This window comes from Heterocephalus glaber, unplaced genomic scaffold, assembly GCF_053883595.1.
Source record: "Heterocephalus glaber isolate CG9 unplaced genomic scaffold, H.glaber_assembly_v1.0 deba00001760, whole genome shotgun sequence".
NCBI lineage: Eukaryota > Metazoa > Chordata > Mammalia > Rodentia > Bathyergidae > Heterocephalus > Heterocephalus glaber.
In genome coordinates, this window is record NW_028258457.1 from 7,019,633 (window position 1) to 7,032,891 (window position 13,259).

The window sequence follows — 13,259 nt, forward strand, 5'->3', positions numbered from 1 at the left end:
TAGTTAAAATAAATTAAATACAGGGTTTTTTTTAAAACCACGTCTTCAATTTTACAAAGCACCTTTACTCACACCATCCACAACTCACTTCAACCATGGGCATTGCCTGTTGCAAAAGTTCATTAGAACTTCCCCCAGGTGGAATGATTTGTTTGAATTTCTATTCTTCATTACCATTCTACCTAACTAAATTTGGCCCAGCGTGCACGTGTGTGTACACAGGCACGCACACACACACACACACACACACTCACACTCTACCATACATGCACCCGTGCATTTCATCTAACCAACCCTCACTAATATTTTAAATCACAGCTGAGACCCCACTTCCTCTAAGGTGGTCTTCATCCCAGACTTCATCCCAGACTTCATCCCAGACTTCAGAATTAATTTGAAAGATCATCTTAAGATCAATTACATCAAGATTCTGTAGGAAAAGGCCAACCATTCACATATTTGAAAGTTCCTTAGGTTATTCTACTGTACAGTCAGGATTGAAATCCCTGCTCTCGATTCATGGATCTGGGAATTAAACCAAAATTCAAAGGTTTGGATGGGATCAGATTTGGTTTTTTTCAGGTCCAGGGAAGAGAAAACTTCTATACCCACTACGTTGTAAAAATATTCCACTTCATTTATATAGACTAAGTTTCCAGGAGACTGGGTACAGTGGATCCTTGAGTTTTGACCAGCTTGACATAGGAACAGCTTGGGTTATGACCAGAATTTTAGTTTTAACTTATGACCCGATTGCTGGCCATTTGTGCTTCCAGATGGTCTCAAATACAGATTTAACCCTTAAAGAATTCTGGAAGGAACATTACAACATCCTTTTCTGTGTGAGGTTAATTGAGAAATTCTGGGCCTACTTCTCTCTAAGGACATCTGCCTGTGTACAGGTGAGAGATTTTTGAAGGCTGTCTAGAGGAGCCTGAGCCTTCAATTGGCCAACCTGAATTACATCCAGCTCCTGAGAATGAATTGAGTTCATAAATCAAGGGTTCAATGTACCTTTTTGTTTATACTATCCCCATAGCAAGTAACTTAACCATTACAATATAATAAGACCTTAATAAGATTAGCTGAACACCAGAATATCTTGGATAGCTTATAAAATATGAACATTTTTATGTTTGACTCCATACTATAGAATAAGAGTTTTGAAATTAATTTTTGATACCATTCATTGACATTGGTGCAAGTATTAGATGACTGTAAAGGGATCTTGTAGTTCAATTACCTTGAACATTTTTCTAGATCAGGAATTGTACACAAAATATCTTGATGGTGTTTGAACATTTCCATCAATATGATGTTCACCATTTCTCCTTTGAGCCTGCTTCACTGTTGGACTACTGTGATTAATAGCCTATTCTTGCTTATCATGTTCAAAAGGATTTTTGTCTGTATAATTAACATTTATTAGGTACTGTGTTCTTTCCACCATTTTTGATTAGTGTGAGGTTAATGTAATAAACACAATGCATTTCCTGCCCACAAATAACTGAGGAGTATAAACAGAGGAAAAGTAAATTTAGATAGTGTGATAAATACTGCTGAAGAAGTTCAAAACATGGTGATTCCAGGACTGGTGAAGCAGAGAATCTAGTTTACAGGATGCCCAGAAAGGCTTCCCAGAGAAAACAAAGACTAGAATGAGACCTGAAAGTTTAGAAATGGTTATCAGGTGAAATGGGTGACTGCATTAAGGAGAGTGGCAGGAGATAAGATATTGCAGAACAATATTAGAGGCAAATAGATTTCCCTGAGTCTTAGGTGGTCAATCATCATGGTTAACCCAAGACTTTTTTCTACCTTTAGAATTAATGTCCCATGTATTGGGTCCCTTGCGTCCCTAGTTATGTTCCTTAGAGGTTAAATGAACTTCAATAGCTAAGGTGGACTATGATGGCCAAAATTATTTCACCAAAAGAATGTTGTTATTAATAAACATTACCACTAATGCTCAATCTCCTACATGGATCTGTGTGCATGTTTAAGGCCTTCAGAAAATAGGAAAGCCATTATTATTAAATGGACATGAGAATAATAAGGATAAACTTAGCCAAATTAAAATTTTTGGTGCATTATCCTAGTTGTGCTTTCAGAACTGCTCTGTATGCAAACTTTACCCCATATGCTATAGATAGGCAGGTGATCCCTCTACTTGAAAGCCATGCAGCATCTAGACTTGAGGTGAACCTAGGAGAAATACCTGGTATAGAGGACCTCTTTTTAGCACAGAAACAGGTTTCACCCATCTCAGCTGATAAAGAAAAAATTTGTTAAATTACTTGATTAATTTCAATATTTAAGAAGGAAGATTACCACAAATAAATGATTCTGATCTCAGATTCAGAGATAAGACAGAAGTGCTGTGAGAAAGAAGACAGATGTAATGTGAGGCCCTAGAATTTCTTGGAACACATTTGAATGAAAAGCTCTCTTTCAAGTGGCCATACTAGTGGGATCTTTAAGGTTGATTAGTTGACAAGACTACTTAGCATATTAAAATATTGTATACTCCAAAGTTAAAGATTAAAAAAAATTTTTCTCCTACTGTCTCTCACTTAATTGCTTTCTGCAGCTTGGTTGAAACACTTGTCTCCTTGTCCTACCTAATGAGGCTCAACTGCTAGCATGGAACATTCAATGCCATTTTTCAAATGTGACTCATGGAAAAATGAAAATTCTCTTTCTTACAATTTCTTGGTAGACAACGAGATTTACCAATGCTGATCCAAGGGGAAACACCAGGAATTCACATTACTTGGCCTCCTTCTCCTAAGTGAGGGCATGAATCTCTGGTGCATGGCTTTGCATTGAGGAGGTAACAACCAACCCCGTTATTTCTTTAATGGATATTCATCCTACAGGGTACTAAAAGAGAAAGGACAGTGACTGAAGAAATGATTTTCATATTGTTGGAAGCTGAAAAGTGTTGAAGGACATAATTTCAGGCAGAAGCAGATATTCCGGTATAAACATATGTATTGCTGATTTCAGGAGATGTAAACCCAGAGCCCACTCCAGTTATGATCTTTCTTCTCACTTATTTTGTCTCCAAACAAGTATTCAGTCAACATTGTATTTGAACCAGGCACTAGTTTACCTCTGAAGATGCAACAGAAATGCATCAGTCCACGTGCTGCTCATGGAGTTTTTGCTGTGTGCCAGGTACTGTCCTAGGTGCTGGAATACACTTCGTATTCAAAGTGCTTTGGGGCCTTCAACTCTCTCTGAGAACCCATCTTCCAGATACCCTGTGGAGGTGGTCTGAAACTCTCCTTTCCTTTATCATGTTTGAGACCCATGTTCTTAGTTTCTTTCTTTCTGTTGTTTCTTTACCCCACAATCAGAGGCTATAATTTGTTATTGAATTTTTTTTAGGTAACAATCTTCTTTGTGACTTTGCCTGTTTTTGCTTCCTTCTAACTCTTTGTTTCTCACAGGAACAGTGTTCGTTATCATAGTAAGAAGGAGGAGCATCTTGATTGAAAATGTACTTCTAATCTCATGTTTCATGATCAAGACCCAAATTGGCCTCTCATTCTGCCTGAGCTGTCAGAGGATGGTCAGGGTTCTGGTTCAGTGGCACCAGTTCTCCCTGTGACCTAGTTTAAGAAATACATACTTCTGACAGGGGAAACTGGTACAAATATGCTCATCTCGGCATTTTCTTGGGCATGTATTTTGTGAAAAAAATGCATGATTGAATCATTCATGAGCAATTTATTCCTTTGACAAGTATTTCTTGAGTACTCATATTGTAGAAACTGATCAAACACTGAAGCTCCAATAATAAAGCAAACTACATGACTAAGTATCTGAGTCTCTGGTTTTATGTAGTTTACTGGCTTGCTGGTCAAATTTGTGAGCTGTGAAAGCTTTTTCTTTTTTTTTTTAAAGTGTTTTTGAATGCATTTGCTTGTTCATTTGCTTGCATATTTATCTTTTAAAATTTCCACAGAATTCTGAGAATACTGTATAATGATTTAGAAAGATATTTCCTATAGCTTTGATCAAATACTGTTTTCCATTTTGAAGCTAAAAGAACAAAATTGCCATCTCTAATATGGTAGTAGAAGAAAAAAATTTCTTCAGTTTTTTTTTTCCAGACAAATGATGATGTTGAAGAGAACCAGAGACATTAGACAATTTGCCCTGTGGACAAATGCTTGCACTAATGTGTGTGTATGTTTGTGTGTGTCTTTGCTATTATTGAATCTTATTATGTACGTGGCCTTTTATTACCCACTTCTGAAAGCTTAAAGAAAACTCTCAAACTTACATAATTGTCTTCCAAACTCAGTTAATGTTATCTTAAGACCAGGGCTCTGTGAATGTTGCTAGTATTGCTGCTTTAATATGTGTTCATTTCTATTTCTGATGATGGGTTTTCAATGCATAATCATTCCGTATTTCAAATACATTTGTTCAGCTATATAGCTAACATATCAACTGTGATATTAAAATTAAGTCTTTCTATTCCTTGCATAGAGCCTCTAGAATATTTGAAATTTGAGTGATGAGTGTCTTTGTTATGCTAACAAGATGACTTGGACTGAAAAACTTCTAGTTTCAAAATTGAGGATTGGTCTCCAGGAAGATAAATCCATGAATAGAAGATAAGAACCTTTGCACTTTAACCTCTTCAGAGGAGAGAGGTATTAGAGACTGAGTTCAATCATCAATGACAAATGATTTGATCCATCAAAAATATGTAATGAACCCTCCATGAATTTCCTACACTATTGACTTCAGAGAGCTTCCAGGTTGGGGAACACCTTCCCACAGCTCTAGGGAGGCACGCACTATCTCCAGAGGAGTAGGCACTGGAGACCCACCTCATGTGCCTCTTTATGGAGTGTTCAGTTTTAGCCTTTGTGACAAACTGGTTCACCTAAGGAAAGTGGCTGTCACAGATTGATGAGCTGTTCTATCAAATTACCAAATGTGGAGAGGAGGTTAGAAAAACTCTTGATTTAGAGCAATCAGAAGACCAGGTTGGGCTGGAGATTTAGCTCAGTGGTTCCGCCGCCTGACTCGCAAGCACAAGGACCCGAGTTCGATCCCCGGTATTAAAAAAAAAAAAAAAGAAGACCAGGTACCTGAAGATTTGCAATGGGAATCTGATATTTTGGTGTTTTATCAGACTGAGCCTTTTAATGTGTGCAATCTGGTGCTAGCTACAGGTAGATAGTGTTAGAATGGAATTACATTCTTAGAAAATTTGTGTCACAAAATTGGAGAAGCAGAGTGGAAAAAGACACCACACACTTGATCTTAGAGGAGGCAAAACTTAATGCCTATCTTTTATTTTATCATAAAGTCATTAGGTTGATGCAGCTGCTAAACAAGAAAATTCTTTTTCATCTGTCACAAGTCTGTGACTAGAAAATTGGCATCTGTGATGTTTCCTTGTTCTTCTTGCCTGGTAACCATTATTTGTGTATTATCTGGTTACATCCATTTGGAGGATCAGGAATGAGAGCAGGTGATAAGGCTAACTCATGACTGCCAGTTACAAAGAGTATACACTCAATCACTGAAGCAGAGATGGCCAAAAACCTACTACAATACCTGTATAAGTTCCCCAGTTGAAAAGCATTTAGCTCAGTTTCTTTTGACCAATTGTAATAACAAAGTCAGTCTGATAATGTCGGAAAAGTGAGAAGCTCTTTGACGAGAAATTTCCAAAGCAGTAGGATGACTGAACTCTTCTCAAAATACTATCTCTGGTAGATGAATGATGACCAAAAGTATTGTTAAGAAAATTAATTTTATCTTTTCAACACTGGAAGTGATTCCAAATGAAGCCTCTCTCTGAACTGGATAACAGAGGGCTCTCATTCTCATTGGGACATCAGGCATAGACCAGCAGTGTTTTTGGTCTTGTTTTGAGAAAGCAGAAGCAATAGTAAAATAAATATGTATCAAGGAAACATAAACATTTGAAAAAATTTCCTAAAGAAAGACTATTTAAAGGCATTGGAGCATATATGAACTCCGTGTAAGTGCTTTATTGGTGTCTGGTTTGATTTGCTCAGACCAAGCATTCTCTTTAAGCTAGACTGAAGCACAGAGAAGTGGGCAAGATTTAGTTTGATATGAGATGTACCCACTCACCAGTTAGGAAATAGATAAGTAAAGTTAGCCTGTTAGGTGATATCAGATTGATAGTTAAGATTTTTAAAATGCATATGGTCATACTTTCAGGGATATATTCAAAACATACCTGGACATTCTACCTTCTGTTTATGATAGGGGCATAATTACTCAGACGTCACATACTAATCACTTTTATAATATAGACTAAGAGACTTCTCTTTAACATAGTAGCCAGGCAGGGTGGACCACAGAGTGATTCCAGCAATCTGGGAAACTGAGGCAGGAGCAACAAAAGTTTGAATCCAGCCTGGGCAAATTAAAAACTTAGAAAACTATGTCTCAAAATGAAAAAAAAGAGTGAAATAAAATAAAAAGGGCTAGAGATATAGCACAATGGGAGAGCCCTGAGCTCAATACAATACCACAAGTTTTTGTTCATTTTAGAAAAATTTTATAAAGTAAAACTATAAAAAAAGAAACCATCCAGCCTTTTGATCAGGCAAGCCTAAACACAAGCCAGTCTAGCCATTTGTCCAGTAGACGGTAGACAAGGGGTACGCTGGGCAGCGGCATTATAACAGGGCTGAGGAGGAGGCCAACTGTCTCTTTCTAAAGCCTCAACAATTCCTGGAGGTGACATTTAGAGGAAGTCTTAGAGGGGATAGAGGTGGGAAAGTCATGAGAAAAGAGACCAGTGACCTCTTCCTTGAGGTAGTTCTGTGTAGGAGCAAACCTTGACAGCTTCAGGAGTCACACATTATGACTCAGGAGAGCAATGAAGTAAGTGTGACTGTGGAGCTTTTATTTTAGATTATCAGTCCTATTTTTTTCCTCCCATGTAATACTTTTACATATGCATGTGCTGGAACTGACCTCAGAGGAGTTACAATATGTTGAATTTGGGTTTGACTGTGACACTTGTCTTCTCCAATGAGAGGTGAGCAACAATGACCTGGACAGATGCTTGACAATGTAATTCCAGATTGATCATGTCTTCTTATGTTGCTGGTTTTTGTCAAGAGAACATTTCTTGGCTTTAGTGCTAGTTTATGGAACATTCCTTGGGTTTAGTGCTAGTTTAAGGGCTTAGTGCTCCTCTATAGTCTGAAGCTAAACCAGGATCACCTAACTTCAATGAACCTCAATTAATACTTTACACATGGGGAATGAATAAATGCTTATCTCTATAAGCTACTGAACTTTCAAGTAGTGTTATACAGCTCTTTTGTAGAGCCACCTGGTATGGGTGTCCAAGTAATCAACATAAGCCATCTCCAAATTCTCCAGGCACCCGTGAAGTAAAAGAGGGGATAGAAGTGGGGAAGTAGGGAGAACAGATACCAATAACCCTGCAATAAAGGTAGACTAATGTGGTATAAGGAAAATGTAATTCTCAATAGAATGATACTTCCAATGCAAAAATAATGTTTGCCACATTTTCTTGTGAACTGAGAAACTTAGGGGCTCTCAAGCTGATTCGATTGGTGCTCTAAAATAAATTTTTAAATGATATTAACAGACGGAAGCAGCACAATTATACACAATTGTGATGGGCTGCCCTTCAAATTAGTTGGTCCTCACATTTTTTTTGGTTAGGAATATAAAGGTGAAGAAACCAGTCGGTTGAGATGGAAAGCATTGAATCAACACTATGAGCTACAGTTGGAGTCACTGCAGACTGGGACCCCTATGAAAGCTGAAGTTGTGAGGGCACAAAAATACTGTGATAGCACGGACAGCTGATCAGAAGGAAAAAAAATGGGGGCATAGAAACAAATTTGAGATATAATCAAGAAGAGATGAAATTACTAGAAAATTTATAAAGCTACCTGGTTCCTCAGCAAGAGACTAAATTGGTAGCCAACTTAAATCTACATAGCCTGATGATTTTTGGATTTCTGAATCTTTTGATATTTGTTCTGGCAGTAAACTTTCCATTGTTCAATATAATTATGTAGTGTTGCCTTCAGGGGAAAAAATCCCTTTCTATATCATCACCTGAAAATTGTAAAAAATAAATATATATATATAAATATTATATTTTATATCCAACAAGCTTTCTATATCTAACAGGTTTTGATTCTAAAATAAGACATTAGTTAGAGCTCTGCTCTGGGTGGCCAAGGGAGACTTTATTTCATTATAAATGGCACCACTTTCTTCCAAAGGCCCCTCTTTGAGTGGGTTTGTGTGAGCTTCTCTATTTTCCAATCTGACTCGGAACTGCAGTCATTTTGTTTGGGCTGAATCCCAGGACTGTCTGCCATTTCTCCGAGAAATGGTGAACCCATTTCTAGGATCGACTATCTTAGGAAGTTCTCTTTAATCCATTCCGTGTTTTCCCACTCAGCAGCCTGACAATGGCCCATATCCATTCGCTGATACCATTCACTCATTAATTACAGGGGAACTAATTGCCACCTCTCTGCAGTGTACAGATTTCTACCCTTCTCAAAGCAGCGGCAAAGCTAGGTCAGCATGGAGAAAGTGACCCTGTAATGGAACTGCTCTTTTAATTAGGAGTAGAGTAAGAAGGAAGAAGACAGAGAGAGATCCTACAGACTGCCTATGGAGTGTAAGCAAGCCCTGTGGTTTCATTTACACATCTAAATTTAGCGGCCTTCAGGCTCCTCACAAGCTCTGCTCCTTCTTTTTACTAAGCACTTTAAAAGGATTTGCAAAGAGGTTCCCTGAAGTGAAACTGAACTTGAGAATAAACGTTATATGTTCTTATATTTTCTCACTTGAATATCGTTACACATATATTTAACATACATTTTTTAACTGACAAAGTACTCTTAATGATATTTCACCACTTCTGTAAATTGATGCAAGAACTTGGAATTGAGGACTGATAGCTCGCCTCAGTGAACCACAGAAGCAATTAAGAAGTCAGTAATTTCATTGACAGACAATACAAAACCTTGGCCACAATAATTCAGATGACTTATGCCTTCAATTGCTTAATTATTTATTTTATTAACAGTTGTTTGAATTAATATCCCATAAGTTTATTTTTGTTACATTTAACCAATATTAGTAGTGTGCTTACATATTTTGTGATTTTGCTTATCTTTTCTGCTTACTCTTTGAGTGGGGAGTCTGCTCAATGGAACTTCGTGAATAACCTGATTTCTTGAAGGAAAAGGCTGACTTAGAGGGTGATTTAAGTAGACAGTTATCTTAATTATTGATTTATCAATATTACTTCTTTTTTTGTATTAAATTCTTTTATGGGTACATTGTAGGTATACAACACAATTACGTTTCTCATTGGGAATTGTACCTTTACATAATGCATCTTGGTTCTTATTTTTTCCCCATTCCTAGTCCTTCCTTCACGCCCTCCACCCTTCCCTATTTACAAAGACTTTATTTCCATTTTTTCCATTTCTCATCATTTTTCCTTTTCCTTCTTTCCTTTCCCCTGCCCCTCCCACTACCCCTACCCCTTTGGACCTTTTCTTCCTATTTTACATTATCGATTATTCATTCTAATCATTGGTACATTTTAGGTATACAATATAATGACATTCATCATTGGAAATTTGCACCTTTACATAGTCTCTCTTAGTTCTTATTTTTCACCCTTGGCCAGCCCTCCCTTCAACCCCTCCAGTCCTCCCTATTTACAAAGATTTTGTTCCTATTTTTCCATTTTCTCATATTAATCCCATTCCTTTCTACCCTTTCCCCTAGCCCTCCCACTTCCTTCCCCTTTGCCCCTTTTCTTCCTATTTCACATTACCTATTATACATTTAGTCCTTATTTACACTTTCAGTTTCTCACACCAGAGAAACTATTCGGTATTTATACATGTGTGTCCTATTTATTTCACTTAAGAGTATTGCCTCAATGCGCATTCACTTAGCTATAAATGTCTCCAATTTCTCATTTTTTATGGCTGAGCAATACTCCATTTTATTAAAAAACTACATTTTCTTTATCCAGTCTCCAGTTGATGGGCATTTGAGCTGTTTCCAAGTTTTAGCTATTACAAACTGCGCTGCTATGAACATGGGTGCACATATATCACTGTGGTATGATTCTTTTAATTCTTTGGGGAAGATCCCCAGCAGTGGAATAGCAGGGTCAAATGGGACTTCCAGTCCTAGTTCTTTGAGGTATCTCCATACTGATTTCCACAGTGCTTGCACCAGTCTACACTCCCACCAGCAGTGGAGCAGGGTTCCTCTTTCCCCACAGCCCCACCAGCATTTGTGATTGGTTGATTTCATGATAGCAGCCATTCTTTCTGGAGTGTAGTGGAATCTCAGCATTGTTTTCATTTGCATCTCTCGAATGACCAGTGATGTTGAACATTTTTTCATGTATTTATTTGCTATTTCTACTTCTTTGTCTGAGAAATGTCTGTCCATTTCAGATGCCCATTTTTGGATTGAGTCTTTAAATTTGGGAGGTCTGATCTTTTTAAGTTCTTTATAGATTTGAGATAGTAGACCTTTGTCTGAGGAAGAGCAGGTGAAGATTTTTTCCCACATTGTGGGTTGTCTCTTCACACTGCTGGTGGTTTCTCTTGCTGTGCAGAAGCCTTTTAATAAGAAGAGATCCCACTTGTGGATTGTTTGTGCTAGTTCACGGGCAACTGAGATTTTGTTCATAAAATCTTTTCCTACACCGATGTCTTCAAGGGTTCTACCTAACCTCTGTTTCAACTGGTTCAGAGTTTCTATTTTAATATTTAGATCTTTAATCCATTTTGATTTTAGTTTAGTGCATGGTGAGAGATATAGGTCTAGTTTTAATCTTTGGCAAGCTGAAGGCCAATTTTTCCAGCACCATTTATTAAAGAGGCTATCTTTCCTCCAGTGAGGGTGTTTGGCTCCTTTGTTGAAGATGAGATGGCTGAGTATGTCTGGCGTTGTTTTTGCATCTTCTAACCTGTTCCACTGGTCCTCAAGTCTGTTTCTTTGCCAGTACCATGCTGTTTTTATCACAGTAGCTTTATAGTATAGTTGCAGGTTGGGGATTGTGATATCCCCTGCCATGTCTCTGTTACCTAGAATTGCTTTTGCTATTCTGGGTCTCTTCTTGTTCCAAATGAATTTTTGGATTGTTTTCTCGAGGTCTATGAAGTATGCTGCTGGGATCTCAATTGGAATTGCATTAAATCTATATAGCAGTTTTGGAAGTATGGCCATTTTCACTATATTAATCCTTCCTACCCAGGAGCAGGGGATGTCTGTCCATTTTCTGATATCATCTTCAATCTCTCTTTTCAGAGTGCCATAGTTTTCAGAGAAGAGGTCTTTGATTTCTTTTGTTAGGATGATTCCTAGGTATTTCAGTTTTTTGGATGCTATTGTGAAAGGAATTATTTGCCCTATTTCTCTCTCAGTGAGTCTGTCATTGGTGTAGAGGAAAGCTATTGATTTTTGTGTGTTGACCTTGTAACCAGCTACTTGACTGAATTTGGTTATTAAGTCTAGAAGACTTTTGGTGGAGTTCTTGGGGTCTTCTATATAGAGTATCATGTCATCTGCAAATAATGACAATTTGACTTCTTCATTTCCTATCTTTATTCCTTTTATTTCTTTCTCTTGTCTAATTGCTGTGGCTAATGTTTCCAGAACTATATTGAACAAGAGTGGTGATAGTGGACATCCTTGTCTTGTTCCTGATTTTAGTGTGAAGGATTTCAGTTTGTGACCATTTAGTATGATATTGGCTGTTGGTTTTTCATAGATGGCTTCTATCAGTTTGAGGTAGAGAGCATCTATCCCAATTTTTTGTAGGGTTTTTATCATAAATGCATGTTGGATTTTGTCAAATGCTTTTTCTGCATCTATGGAGATAATCATATGTTGTTTGTCCTTGGCTCTATTGATATAGTGTATTACATTAATTGATTTTCGTATATTGAACCATCCCTGCATCGCTGGGATGAATCCCACTTGGTCAGGGTGTATGATCTTCTTGATGATCTTCTGAATTCTGTTTGCCAGTATCTTATTAAGGATTTTTGCGTCTATGTTCATTAGTGAGATTGGCCTATAGTTCTCTTTTTCGGTTGGGTCTTTCTCTGCTTTGTGGATCAAGGTGATGCTTGCTTCCAGGAATGAATTTGGGAGTATTGCTTCCCTTTCAATTTCATTGAAGAGTTTAAACAGTAGTGGCAGCAGTTCCTCTCTAAATGTCTTGTAGAATTCAGCAATGAAGCCATCAGGACCTGGGCTTTTCTTAATTGGTAAGTTTTTAATTATGATTTCAATTTTATTGATTGATATTGAGTCATTTAGAATTTTTAGGTCTTTTTCATTCAACTTTGGTAATTCATATGTATCTAACAATCTGTTTGTTTCTTCTGTGTTTTCCATGTTTTGGCATGTAGGTTCTGGAAGTAGGTATTGATGATCCTCTGGATTTCTGCTGGGTCTGTTGTAATTTCACCCTTTTCATTCCTAATTGCATGGATTTGGGCCTTTTCTTTCCTTTTTCTGGTAAGGTTGGCTAAGGGTTTGTCAATTTTGTTGATTCTTTCGAAGAATCAACTCTTGGCTTCATTGATTTTTTGTATCGTTCTCTTAGTCTCCATTGCATTGATTTCTCCTCTGATCTTTATAATTTCCTCCCTTGTATGAGCTTTGGGTTTGTCCTGCTCTTCTTTTTCTAGAAGCTTGAGGTTCAGCATCAGGTTGTTTAATTTGGTTCATTCTGTTTTCCTCATATGCGTATTCACTGCTATGAATTTCCCTCATAAGACAGCTTTCATTGTGTCCCATAGATTCCGATATGTTGTATTGTCATTGTCATTTAATTGAAGGAACTGTCTGATTTCTTCTTTAATTTCCTCTGTGACCCATTGGTTATTCAGAAGTGTGTTGTTCAATTTCCACGTGTTAATGAAATTTTTGCGGTTTCTTTTCTATTGATCTCCAATTTCATCACACTATGATCTTATAATATACAGGGGATAACTTCAATTCCTTTGCACTTACTTAAACATGTTCTATGCATGAGTGTGTGGTCTATGTTGGAGAATGACCCATGTGCACCTAAAAAGAATGTGTATTCTGATTTTGTGGGGTGGAAGACTCTGTAAACATCTGTTAAGTTCATTTGTTCAAGAGTTCAATTGAGTTCTAGTATTTCATTACTTATTTTTTGTCTAGTTGATCTATCT

The 13,259-nt window shown here is 37.3% G+C and overlaps 1 long non-coding RNA gene across 1 annotated transcript; it reads left to right on the forward strand.

Moving 5' to 3' along the window:
- The first annotated feature begins 2,595 nt into the window (after positions 1-2,595).
- Positions 2,596-3,826, forward strand: LOC110345937 (uncharacterized). The gene is made up of 2 exons (XR_002389632.2): positions 2,596-3,180; positions 3,456-3,826. It is a non-coding gene; the product is annotated as an uncharacterized LOC110345937 (long non-coding RNA).
- The last annotated feature ends 9,433 nt before the right edge of the window (positions 3,827-13,259 follow it).